Below are 12,135 nucleotides of genomic sequence, written 5' to 3'. Positions count from 1 at the left end.
CTTTTACCTTTTTGATTTTTCTCCCTCATTCCTCATAGGGAGAGTTGCTGCGTTATTTAGCTCCCTGTTGAGGTTCAATCACAACACAGTGAAAATCTCTGTCAAAAGCCTTTTGGAAAGCCCACTAAACAATATTGTTTGTGAGCTGGTTTTCCATTTTATCCCCTGGAAGACTGTCAAGACAAACTAAGGCAGAATTTCTCCTGCCAGAAACTGTACACAGAAGCCAAATCCAGAAGAGCATTTTGTGTTTGCGTACAGTAGGAAAGAGAAGCCATGAGCACTTCAACATTTCAATCTAGTACTGTGAACTGTTATGTGATTTCATACAGGCCTGTGTCATACTAACTCGAGTAACATCTGATTTGGCACTGTAAATCTGGTAGTGTTCAGTATTCAACCTATCATGATTTCTGACTCACTAGTAGTGCACTGCCCAGTTCATCTAGTGGCATTCAGTGAGCTAACAGGACTTTTTTATTGCTGTGGCAGCATTCAATCAGAATTAACACAGCTAAACCCATGAGGGAATTTTGCCCGTGCCTAAGAAGAACTCACACAGCTAGTTTATAGAATAGGCAGTTTATTATTAAGAAATTAAAGGTTCTTTTAGATTGCCAATAAGTAATTCACTGCCTACGAAGTGTCTCAGGTGGCAAGGTTAACCAAAAACAGTGCAAAGCAGTTGCAAAAAACTAAGAGCGATGCAGCCTGGCCACAAGTACACTAAATTATAAATTAAGCTCTTTAGAGATTACTAAATTTCCCAGAGGAATCCTCAGCATAGCCAAGTGTATGAGCCTTACACAACAGGATTCCCTACTTGAGGGAAGAGAGGTTCAGCCCATCAACTGATCCCAAGAAGCAGTCCACATCTAACTTGTCTACAATAGTGTCTTCCCTAATATTCCCTCTCTCGTAAGCCATTTTATTTCTTATTCTGCCGGAGGAGCTCATTACATACCCCTGTTCTGCTTGATGTAAAATTCTCCCTCCTCATTTTTAATGTTATGGGCTAAAAAATCAGAGTGCATGCTCAGTGAGGGGGTGGTTGGACATTAAAGGTGAGTAACTTTTGGGATGGAGGCATGTTTTGGTGTTACACTGAGTGCATAATGAGCAAAGTTTACCTAAAGGATGCTACTTTGTCAAGAAATTATGGACTCCTGGCCAAGGGATAGCAGGTAACAGTTTTTTGGTGCCTTGACACCACCAAATCGCCATCCTGGTATTGTTTTTCTTAGAGTCATCATGTACACATAAGGGTTACCAACATCTAAGGTTGCCTAGGGAGCTACTATGGATCACAGAACCTGGCTGCAGTCTCCAATTTGCTCCACCACCTGTGCCATTTTATGGCATACAAACTGTGCTCAGCTTCATGCGCCTGTGGACAGTTGTACCTTGGTTTCCAGTGAACAGTGCTATACCTTAAGCAGTTATTCCACAAGCTAGAACAGAGCAGGTGGGACACAACTGTCTTAGAACACTTTACAGAAGACAGACAACTTAGGAAAGTGAGAATCATGCACCAACAGCTGTATGTTCTTAAACCCACCTCAGTGTTGAGCTCCTAGAATCACCCAACCTGAGGCAAGTAAGATCAAAGGAGGTTTCTCAGGGCTGCATCCGTTTGGGTTTTAAACAATTTAAAAGATGCAAATCCTGCACCTCTCCTGTTCTCTCCTCCAGTGATTCACCACATTTATGGTGAAAACTGTGTGTCTTTATCACACCTTGCTGAAGTTTCCCATGTACCACCTTATATCTGTTTTCTCTCCTACCTCTTTTCAGGTTTGGGCAGGATTAGGATCCACTTCTTCTACATCCTCCCACTAAGTAGCTGCAGACATCAGTCAGATCTCCCTTCAGCCTTTCTTTACCAACACTGCACGAAACCAGTAACTTCTAGTCAAAGGAAGTGTACGCATCAGTTTGATAGCAGCAGTAGCATGTTTTAAGTCTTGTCCTTACAAATGAATGGGATAGGACCAGGATGCGAGTGTAATTCACATGGAGTTAGAATAAATATTTAAGAATTTTTTTTTTTATTAGATTTCTGCAGATTAAGTGATTAGATCTAAAAAAGTCACCCTGCAAGTTATAAATGATTTGTTAAGAACTGATTGAATGGTGTAGTTGTACAACACGCGCTAGAGCAGAGAGTATGTGCAAGGAAGTTCATTCCTAACAGAGTACTGACATCTGAGGGGGCCATTAAAAGCTAATTAAAAATTAAAGCAAAGCAGGTTTCACCAGTTTGAGCTGAAGTGATTTCAGTACTGTGATTCTGCAGAGTGTCTGACATGAACTTTGCAAAGACCAGCTAAGATTTTAACTGTAAATTTACACCCTCCAAAGCCTGAGCATTGCTTTTGATGTCCAGCAGAAGGGACAGGAATCAGGAGCACAGTCTTCCCTTCCCAGTGAGAGACTTCACCCATGGGACTGACCATTGCTCTGTCTAATGGAATGTTAGATGCTACACCATGCATCTCCTCTGCCATTTTACTACTTTTCATATATAAGTGAACCCACCAGGGAGCAAAGTAGGAAAGTGAGCTGAGTTTTTCCAGTCTGCTGGTTATATACAGATTCTTCTCTCAGTCACTCCGAAGAATACACTGAAGTACATTGCCCAAACTTTGACTATGGTATAAAGAAGATAAAAGCTAATAAGCTGTAATCTTAAAGCTAATAAGCAAAAATCTTTCCAGAACTGCTACTTTCATAAAATTCCTGCTATCTTGATAGGAAACAGAATTTGCAGCTCACATGAGATTCTGATCGTAGGAAGTCTGACATTGACAGTCTGCTTAGGTTATGAACCAAATCAGAAATCCAGAGCATTCAGAGCCAAGAATTTGAATACAGGCTGTGTGTCCTCTCATCTATAATCCTGGAATTTATTAGATGTGTGTGTTTATTGAGTATCAGCTGAGAAGCAGTATTGCAAACTGCATTAAACTCTAACTTTTCTTGACCTTAGCCCAGGCTCCAGTGCTTACTTCAGAGAATGCAGTCAGCCCAAATATATATTGACTTCAAGTGCAGGAAATGTGGGTAAATCTTCCCAGCCCAAATATATATTGAGTTCAGGTGCAGGAAATGTGGGTAACTCTTCCTATGTGTGGCATATCACACAGTAGCATTTACACCTGTAGGTGCTAATATCCTGTTTTTCCATAGATTCCTAGATTAATTCTAGCCATAACAGGAGATCTTGTGCAGGCAAGCACACGGAGCTAAGTGCACTCAAATCTTCTTTAAGAATAAATTAATTTTCTGCATAGAAAATTCTTCCATGTGTGGGGAAGAAACAATTCTGCCCTAAGAAATAGAGTAGAATCCAAGACATTAGATATTTTCAATGTTGAATATAGTATTTCCTCCCTATCGCTCACACTTCTAAATATGCCTTTGTTCATATTTATTTCAGAAACAATAGTACAACTCTGACATAAATAAGGCTTCATCCTGGTTTTTAGAGGTAGTTTTTAGAGGATATTTTTAGCAGTGCTAAAAATATCAAGCAAACCTGGGCAATGTGAAAAATGAATAATAAAAAACAAGCAGCTGAGGCCGTTCTTGACAATATTACTGGCTAAATATGACCCATCTTGAATAATGCATCCATTTCACAGGTATTTAGGTCTCTCACAGTGGTTTTGTAATATGGTAACATATCTCCAAAGATGTCTTTTGAAAAAGAGCATAAAATTAAATCTTATGCAAAGTTTCCATGAATGAATGTTCATTAAGAAAGCTTATGGCTGGAAGTAATTTCACAGTAAAGGTCATTACTTTCCGTTTTTCTTACTTTTAATGTGACACATATTATCTGTTTCTACTTGTAAAATTTAATCTTTCATATCATAGAATCATGGAATGGCTTGTATGGGAAAAGACCTTAAAACCCTTCCAGTTCCAACCTCACCCTGCTGTAGGCTGGTTACACCCACCAGATTGGCCAGCCCGGAATCCCATCTGGCCTGGCCTTGCGCACCTGCAGGGATGGGGCATCCACAGCTCCTCTGGGCGGCCTGTGCCAGGGCCTCACCACCCTCTGAGTAAAGAATTTCCTCCTAACGTCTAGTATACATACCCCTCCTCTTTTATTTTAAAGCCACTGCCCCTTGTCCTATCTGACTGTGTAAAAATTTGGTCGTCCTCCTGTTTATAAGCTCCTCTCAAGTACTGGAAGGCTGCAGTGAGGTCCTCCCAGAGACTTCTGCAGGCTGAACAAGCCCAGCTTCCTCAGCTTTTCTCCATAGGAGAGGCGCTCAGCCCTCCAGTCATCTTCATGGCCCTCCTCTGGGCCTGCTCCAACAGCTCTGTATCCTTCTTGTGCTGGGTACCTCAGACCTGGACAAAGTACTCCAGATGGGGCCTTATGAGGACAGAGGAGCAGGGAACAAGTCCCCTCCTTGCCCTGATGCTACACTGCTGTTGCTGCAGCCCAGGACACAGCTGGCTGTCTGGGCTGCAAGCACACGCTGCTGGCACCTGTTCACCAGGATGAAGTCCTTCTCAGCAAGGCTGCTTGCAATGAGTTCTTCTCCCTGTCTGTAGTCATGTCTGAGATTGCCTTGATTCACATGCAGTGCTTTTCGTTGACCTTGTTAAACCTAATTAAGTACACACAGGCCCACTTTTCAAGTAATCCTTCTGGATGGCATCTTTCTTTCTGTTCTATCAATTGCTTCACTCAGCTGAGTGTTGTCTTCGAACTAGCTGAGAGTGCACTCAAACCCACTGTCTAGATAGTTGATAATGCTGTCGAAGAGTGTCAGTCTCATATACACCAGTCACATATATCTGTTGGTATACATGCACATGCATATTGAAAACTACATTCTGGATTTTCAAACTATTAGATTTTCAAAAGACAGAAGTAAAATAATTCATCAACCTTTCTGTAACTGTAGAAACCTGACAGAAGTCTATTTTTTAAATAAACCAGGGAGTATCAAGGAGTCTTTTCAGTACACACAAAGGCTGCTGATGTTGAAGTGGAGCTACTGGTTGAAGCTGGTCCAGAGTACAGCCCAGCACTAGCCAGCACCTGCAGCCATTGCCAAAAGATACAAAGCAAGAATTCCCAGCAAACTGCAAGGAATGCCACTCTGCCTCCTGTTCCAAGAGGGAAGCCAGCAGCACAGGCTGGTGTAGAAACAGTGGTTGGTTGACACAGACTTGGGATTGAGAGACGGTTGTGTTCTTCTCTTCATTACCTTTCTAATTTGTTCACAAATTTGTAAAATGTGTAATATAACCTATTGCCTCTTGGCAGGTCTTTAGTCCCTGCTGCAGCATCACTCATCTGGGGCAGTGCCAATCATGGAAGAGCTTAGGGTGAGCAAGGATGGGATTTTCTTTAGGGCAGACTCCTCTTGGTCACTTCGTCTCCCACCTCTCAGCCACCCATTCACCACACTCACTGCATGTGTGATTCTGTCATGCAGCATACTTTCTGAGGAGTCAGAAGCTGCCACCATCATGAAGGTTCAAGGGGACAGTAAAAGTGCTGGAGTGACCGTTTTGCTGGTCTTACTCTTCTCTTTATGCTACTTTGGCTCTGTTTCCCTCTCAGCATGTGAATTCAGATTTGTGTTCACATTGTTCCCTGGCAGTGTTCAAGAGGCATCTGGACAAGGAGTTGCGAGATATGGTTTAGTAGCTTGTGGTAGCAGTGGTAATGAGAAGACGGTTGGACTAGAAGATCTTATAGGTTGTTTCCAACCTTATGATCCTATGATTCTATGATTCTATGATTGCATGTACATTCTTAATTATTTTAAATTCACAGTCATGTCAAGGCAATAACAGTAATCTGGCCCAGTGAATCAAGCAGAGAATAAAAACATGACATTCCCAAAGATATTAATGGACTTTGTTTTCACTTAAAGCAGGACTATCTTTGGAGCAACAACACCAAATTTCACAGGTTTGGGCTGATTTGCTAATGAGAAATTTACACCACTATTTACTTGCTCCCAAATTCAACCCTTTCACTTTTCACTTGAATTGATGATTTCTGGGGGAACAGAAAAAATTGGATGCACTTCTCAGGAGTAAAAAACATAGTGAGCAAACTTAAAAGATTTTGAGAGCAAAGTCCACCAAGGATGGAAAAAACACACACCAACACCAGGAAAAAGAGGGTTCTTACTGCTGTGACTCATCTGCCATGGTTGGTTACTCCTCAGTGACGGAACTGCCCCCCATCTCAGTGAAAGCAGAGCCTACAGAAATCCCATTTTAATAAGCCCTCGGGAGGTCTCTTGCCATCTGACTTCAAGTGGTTCCTCCTGAGCATCCTGAGCCACTGAGATCTTCACTTTGAGCACCCTGGCAGAAGAACTAGGGTGGACCCCATGGATGCTAGCCCTCAAGAGAAGCCCCCTCATGTCACGTTCTTCTGGCCTGAGTCACAGTGCAGGCACCAGGGGCTCGGAAATGCTTCACAATGCACTGCTGAACCTTGTTACATGGCTGACCTGCTTCGGCCAAAGGAAAGAAAGCCTGCATTAGCATGTGAGCAGAGGAAGTCAAAATGATCTCATTCAATGAGCTTTCTCCCGTTTATGTAAGGGGAGCTGGCCCCCGCAGCAGAGTGTGTCTTTCTATGGGCCACACAGGGCCGTCTGCTTAATTTTTCTTCTTCTTAACCTTTGCCTGTCCATGGGACTGAAGAGCAAGACAAAGCCAGGATGCTGCATTCTTCTGTTATATCTTAGCTACAACAGTGAGGAGCTGGCAGGGTTAAAAATGTTTGCACATCCATGGGGATGGCTTGGCAGCAGAAAGCTGTCCTGGAGTCTGTGCCTGCAGGCTGTAAGGAGCGGCTGGCTGGAGAGCAGCAACCCTGCCAGGTCACACATGCAGCCGGCAGCCAGGCCACCACAGCTGCACAGCCTCAAATGTAAGCTACTGAGCTTAAATTAATGATAAAAAATAGCTTCTAAATAATAAAAGTCCCCAAAGCAAAACTTTCATCTAATACTACTAATTGCTTTTGAATTAGTTCTTCTCTATAATGCCACATTAGCACAGCAGCGCATTAATTATTGAACAATATTTAAATCATTTTGAGGCAAGAAATATGTTCATCTACTACATCTTTTGGATGGGAGATATCTCTTGTAGCATGCTACTTTTTTAAAGTACATTTAAAATAGAATCTTTTTTTTGCCTCTCATCTTTCATAGCTGTGCATTTTTCTGAAGACGATGCAATTGAAATACAGAGTTCAGAAGAAAAGTATTGTATTTTAAATCTAACAATTAATTCTTTTTAAAAATTACCCCTCTTAGCAAATTATTTTCTGAATAGTTTGTTGCTCTATTGGTTGACAGCTTAATAAATTGCTTTTTAAGGCAGTCAACCTGGATTTAATTAATTATTTATGATGCTAATAAACTAAGTATTCAATAAAAATATACTGATTGTGCCAGCATGGCTCTTGATTCCTCCTTAATGTTGAATAGCTAAAATTCTCATTCTTCTGAAAAAGAATGTCACTCCTCTGTAACTTTATATTTTATGAGAACGATGTAAAAGTTTAAATTACTCGCCTTAAAGTAATGAAAGAAAGAGATGTGCTGTGGAAGAAATATATTAGTGAAAACTTACTTCTCTTATTATTAAATTATTCTACAAAACCTATTTTGTTTCCTTGTAAATTTTTAAAATACAATTTTATTATTTTTATTATTATTTTGTAATATCTCTTTTGTGCTGCCCCGTAGGAAGTACATTCAGGTACTTATTCTACTGACTTTAAACAAATATTCATTCAAGCCTGCAGGCTTGGGTCCATTGGGATATGTGGTTATTGGTGTGTTTGCACAAGAGATGCAGCTCCTCAGGAGAGAGGTCTTAAGGTATAAGTCAGAACATTCTGACCATTCAGCCTTAAAGAGTGTTCCATAAGTCAGAAAACTGGAATACAACCTGACATATACATATGCAAATCCCCCAAAATATATGACTTTGTTCTTATAGGGCAGGCTATTGAAGGTTCTAATGCCAGTATGGATACTCAGGCCCTCACCAGAAGATGCTCTGTTAATTTTGCATGTGTGAGTGAGCAACATAGCACTGAATAGACAGTGGATTACTGGGAAAAAGAAAAGGTATCATTATTGGTGATCTACTTGGCACGTGTACTGAAAATATTCTTCACAACTTCTAGAAAGGATTTTTCTTCTCACTATTTCTTCAAATGGTGTACTGTAACCGTTCACAGAACCACAGAATGGCCAGGATTGGAAGAGACCTCAAGGATCATGAATCTCCAATCCCCCTGCCACATGCAGGGCCACCAACCTCCCCATTTAATACCAGACCAGGCTGCCCAGGGCCCCATCCAACCTGGCCTTGAACACCTCCAGGGACAGGCAGGGCATCCACAACCTCTCTGGGCAGCTGTTCCAGCATCTCATCACTCTCTGTCAAGAACTTCCCCCTGACATCCAACCTAAATCTTCTCTCCCTCAACTTCAATCCATTTCCCCTTGTCCTGCTGTTATCTATGCTTTCAGAGTTGATTCCCCTACTATTTGTAGGCTCCCTTTAGGCACTGAAAGGCTGCAATGAGGTCACCCCGCAGCCTTCTTTTCTCCAGGCTGAAACAAGCCCAGCTCCCTCAGCCTGTCTTCGTAGGGGAGGTGCTCCAGTCCCCTGATCATCTTTGTGGCTCTCCTCTGGACTCTCTCCAACAGCTCCCTGTCTTTCTCGTACTGGGGGCTCCAGACCTGGACGCAATACTCCAGATGGGGCCTCACAAGAGCAGAGTAGAGGAGGACAATCACCTCCCTGTCCCTGCTGGCCACCCCTCTTTTGATGAAGCCCAGGACACCATTTGCTTTCCGAGTTCCAAGAGCACACTGCTGGCTCATGTTAAGCTTTTCATCTATCAAGACCCCCAGATCTTTCTCTGCAAGGCTGCTCTCAAGACTGCTCCTTCCAGTCTGTATGGATGCCTGGGATCCCTCTGGCCCAAGTGCAAAACCTTACACTTTGCTGTGTTGAACCTCATTAGGTTCACTCGGACTCACCTTTCAAGTCTGTTGAAGTCCCTCTGAATGGCATTTCTTCCTTCCACTATTCCTTGAGCTACACTTTAGGGTGCTCTAAAGATTGAAATGAAGTAGCTTCTTAAGTACTAAATGAATCACAGAAACATCTATGTTACGTGTATACTGTTAAATTGGAAAGAACTGTTCTGCGATATCACAGTCAGGTCAAAGTAAATATGGATCCCGGATATCATGAGTCTTCTTGAAATTCCTAAGATTTTATTCTAAGTTACTTCCAAGCACACGAAGCACAAGAATACGACTGATAAAAGCCAACAGAGATTTACCAAGGGTAAAAAGTGTAGAAAAAAACAGAAAAAAAGGGTAAAAAGATGACCAAATCATCTTTTATGGTAAAACTACCTGCTCAGCAGTGAGCTGGTAGATGTCATCTCCCTTGACTTTAGCATGGTGTTTGGCAAGCCTGCCACAGAATCACAGAATCACAGAATTGTAGGGGTTGGAAGGGACCTCTAGAGATCATCGAGACCAACCCCCCTGCCAAAGCAGGTTCCCTACACCAGGTCGCACAGGTAGGCGTCCAGGCGAGACTTGAATATCTCCAGAGAAGGAGACTCCACAACCTCCCTGGGCAGCCTGTTCCAGTGCTCCGTCACCTCACCGTGAAGAAGTTCTTACGCACATTCGTGCAAAACTTCCTATGCTGCAGCTGATGTCCGTTTCCCCTCATCCTGTCTCCTTGTTATCCTGGCTAACAGCTGTTATGCTGGACATGTGGAACATATTTGTGGAAAACTGGCTAAAATGAATGATAATTTATGGCCCAAAGTCAAGATGACAGCCATTCACAAAAAGAAATCCTAGAGGTGGATACCAGAGTGGGTTGTAAGCAATACCTTTATGGGCCTGGAGCATCCCCCAGTCAAGGAAAGGCTGAGAGATCTTGGACTCTTCAGTTTGAAGAAGAGAAGACTGAGAGGATCTTATAAATGCTAATAAATAACTAAAGTGCTAGAGCCAAGTTGATATGGACAGACTCTTTTTGGTGGCTAGCAATAATAGAACAGAGGATAACTGGCAGAAACTGGAGTGCAGTAAGTTCCATACAAACAAAGGAAGTTCTACTGTTAGAGTAACGGAGCACTGGAACAGGCTGTCCAGAGAGGCTGTGGAGTCTCTTTCTCTGGAGATATCTAAGACCAATCTGGATGCCTACGTCTGTGATCAGCTGTAGGGAACCTGCTTCAGCAGGGGGTTGGACTTAATGATCTCTGCAGATTCCTTCCAACACCTACAAATCTGTAATTCTACCATCAATATTAGAGGATGTTTATATACACAGGGAAGAAGAGCCACTGCATTGAGAGGCATCAACAGACTGAAAGATTTGACTGTGAGGAATGCCACTGAGGTTTGAAAACGTTAAGCTTTAAGTCCTGCACCCGGACGCAGTAATCTCAAGTAAAAACACGAGCTGGGGTCTGACTGGATAAAGGCCTTGGAGTTCCCATGTGATCATCACCAATGTGATAATGATATGCAGCTGTGTTGCCCTGAGTAAATGTTGTCTGGGATTTGAAGGAAAATTTTGAAGGAAGTCTGAATGTTATGTTTTCTGATTCATGAGCCTCCTATGGATTTGTTAGTCTCCTTAGCAGAACTGATGAAATGCACCATAATGTTTGTTGCATAAACATAAAAATAGAACTTTCTAATACTCAGTAAAAGACTCAACCCAGCCATGACGAATTTCTTTGGTGGAAAACCTCAGCACAGCAGACATACAAAATCTACCAAAGATTTCCCCAAACAGACTCTTTTATAATTATGAAAGCTGCAAATTATTTTGCACAATGATGTGGTGACAACATGTATAGATGATGTAAAGGTAGCACCAAAATTTTTTAAATGTCATTAAGTAAGTTCTGGATTCAAGAATTTTCTAAGGATTCTCAGTCTTCTGCTATCAAAAGGTTTTCTATACGTGTACTGCAAAAAAACTTTACAAAAGCTTTAGTATTACTGTTTCTGATGGATAATATCATAGAATCATAGAATAGCTTGAGTTGAAAAGGACCACAATGATCATCTAGTTCCAACCCCCCTGCTGTATCCAGGGTTGCCAACCAGCAGACCAGGCTGCCCAGAGCCACATCCAGCCTGGCCTTGAATGCCTCCAGGGATGGGGCATCCACAACCTCCTTGGGCAACCTGTTCCAGTGCCTCACCACCCTCTCTGTGAAAAGCTTCCTCCTAATATCTAACCTAAACCTCCCCTATCTCAGTTTAAAACCATTCTCCTTTATCTTATCACTATCTCCTTCCCCCCCCCCCCCCATGAACAGCTGTTCCCCCTCCTGTTTATACCTTCTCTTCAGGTATTGGAAGGCCACAGTGAGGTCTCCCCGGAGCCTTCTCTTCTCCAAGCTGTTTATTATCAAAGAACTGCTCTTCACTTGATACTTCAATGATACCCTTGTAGCATACTGGAGTTTGAATTACTTATATGAGGGAAGTTTACCTCCAGTTGCAGAGATTTTAGAAAATTCTTGAATCTGTAACTGGATGAAGTGGATATCTTCCACAAATCTTCCCAATCTCTTTTCTTATTCCACATATGAACTTTATTTGCAAAACAGGAGAATAAATAGGAGAGAAAAGGAGTGTAGCTGTTTCAGTCATAAATTGGATCTGTAGAATGGCTGAAAAAGTGAAAACAAACTCTGGTTGGAACATGTGTAGGGTTCTTGTTTCTACATGGTTCTGTATGCTTTATGTATGAGAAAATAATTTTAAAACTCCCTCTGCAGACCTTGTGTGTTCTTTTTTCCCAAAGATAAATTCTTTTAACTAGAGTGCCACAGAACTCTTGGGAATCTGTATAAACTACATAGGAAATTTTGTGATGGGCAGGTGCTGTACTGAGCTGACCGAGACTCTTCCTTTTGAGGAAGAAGGAAGATCCCAACAAAGAATTCACCTGGACTCCACATAGGTGACTCACAGGTATAAAACAATCTGAATTGTTTCTGTGGGAAATCACAAAATCCAAATCTGGAGGAGGCAATTTTCCAAGCACATTGTCTGACCC

Source organism: Meleagris gallopavo, chromosome Z, assembly GCF_905368555.1.
Source record: "Meleagris gallopavo chromosome Z, MGAL_WU_HG_1.1, whole genome shotgun sequence".
Taxonomy (NCBI): domain Eukaryota; kingdom Metazoa; phylum Chordata; class Aves; order Galliformes; family Phasianidae; genus Meleagris; species Meleagris gallopavo.
Note: the sequence above shows the minus strand (reverse complement) of the source record.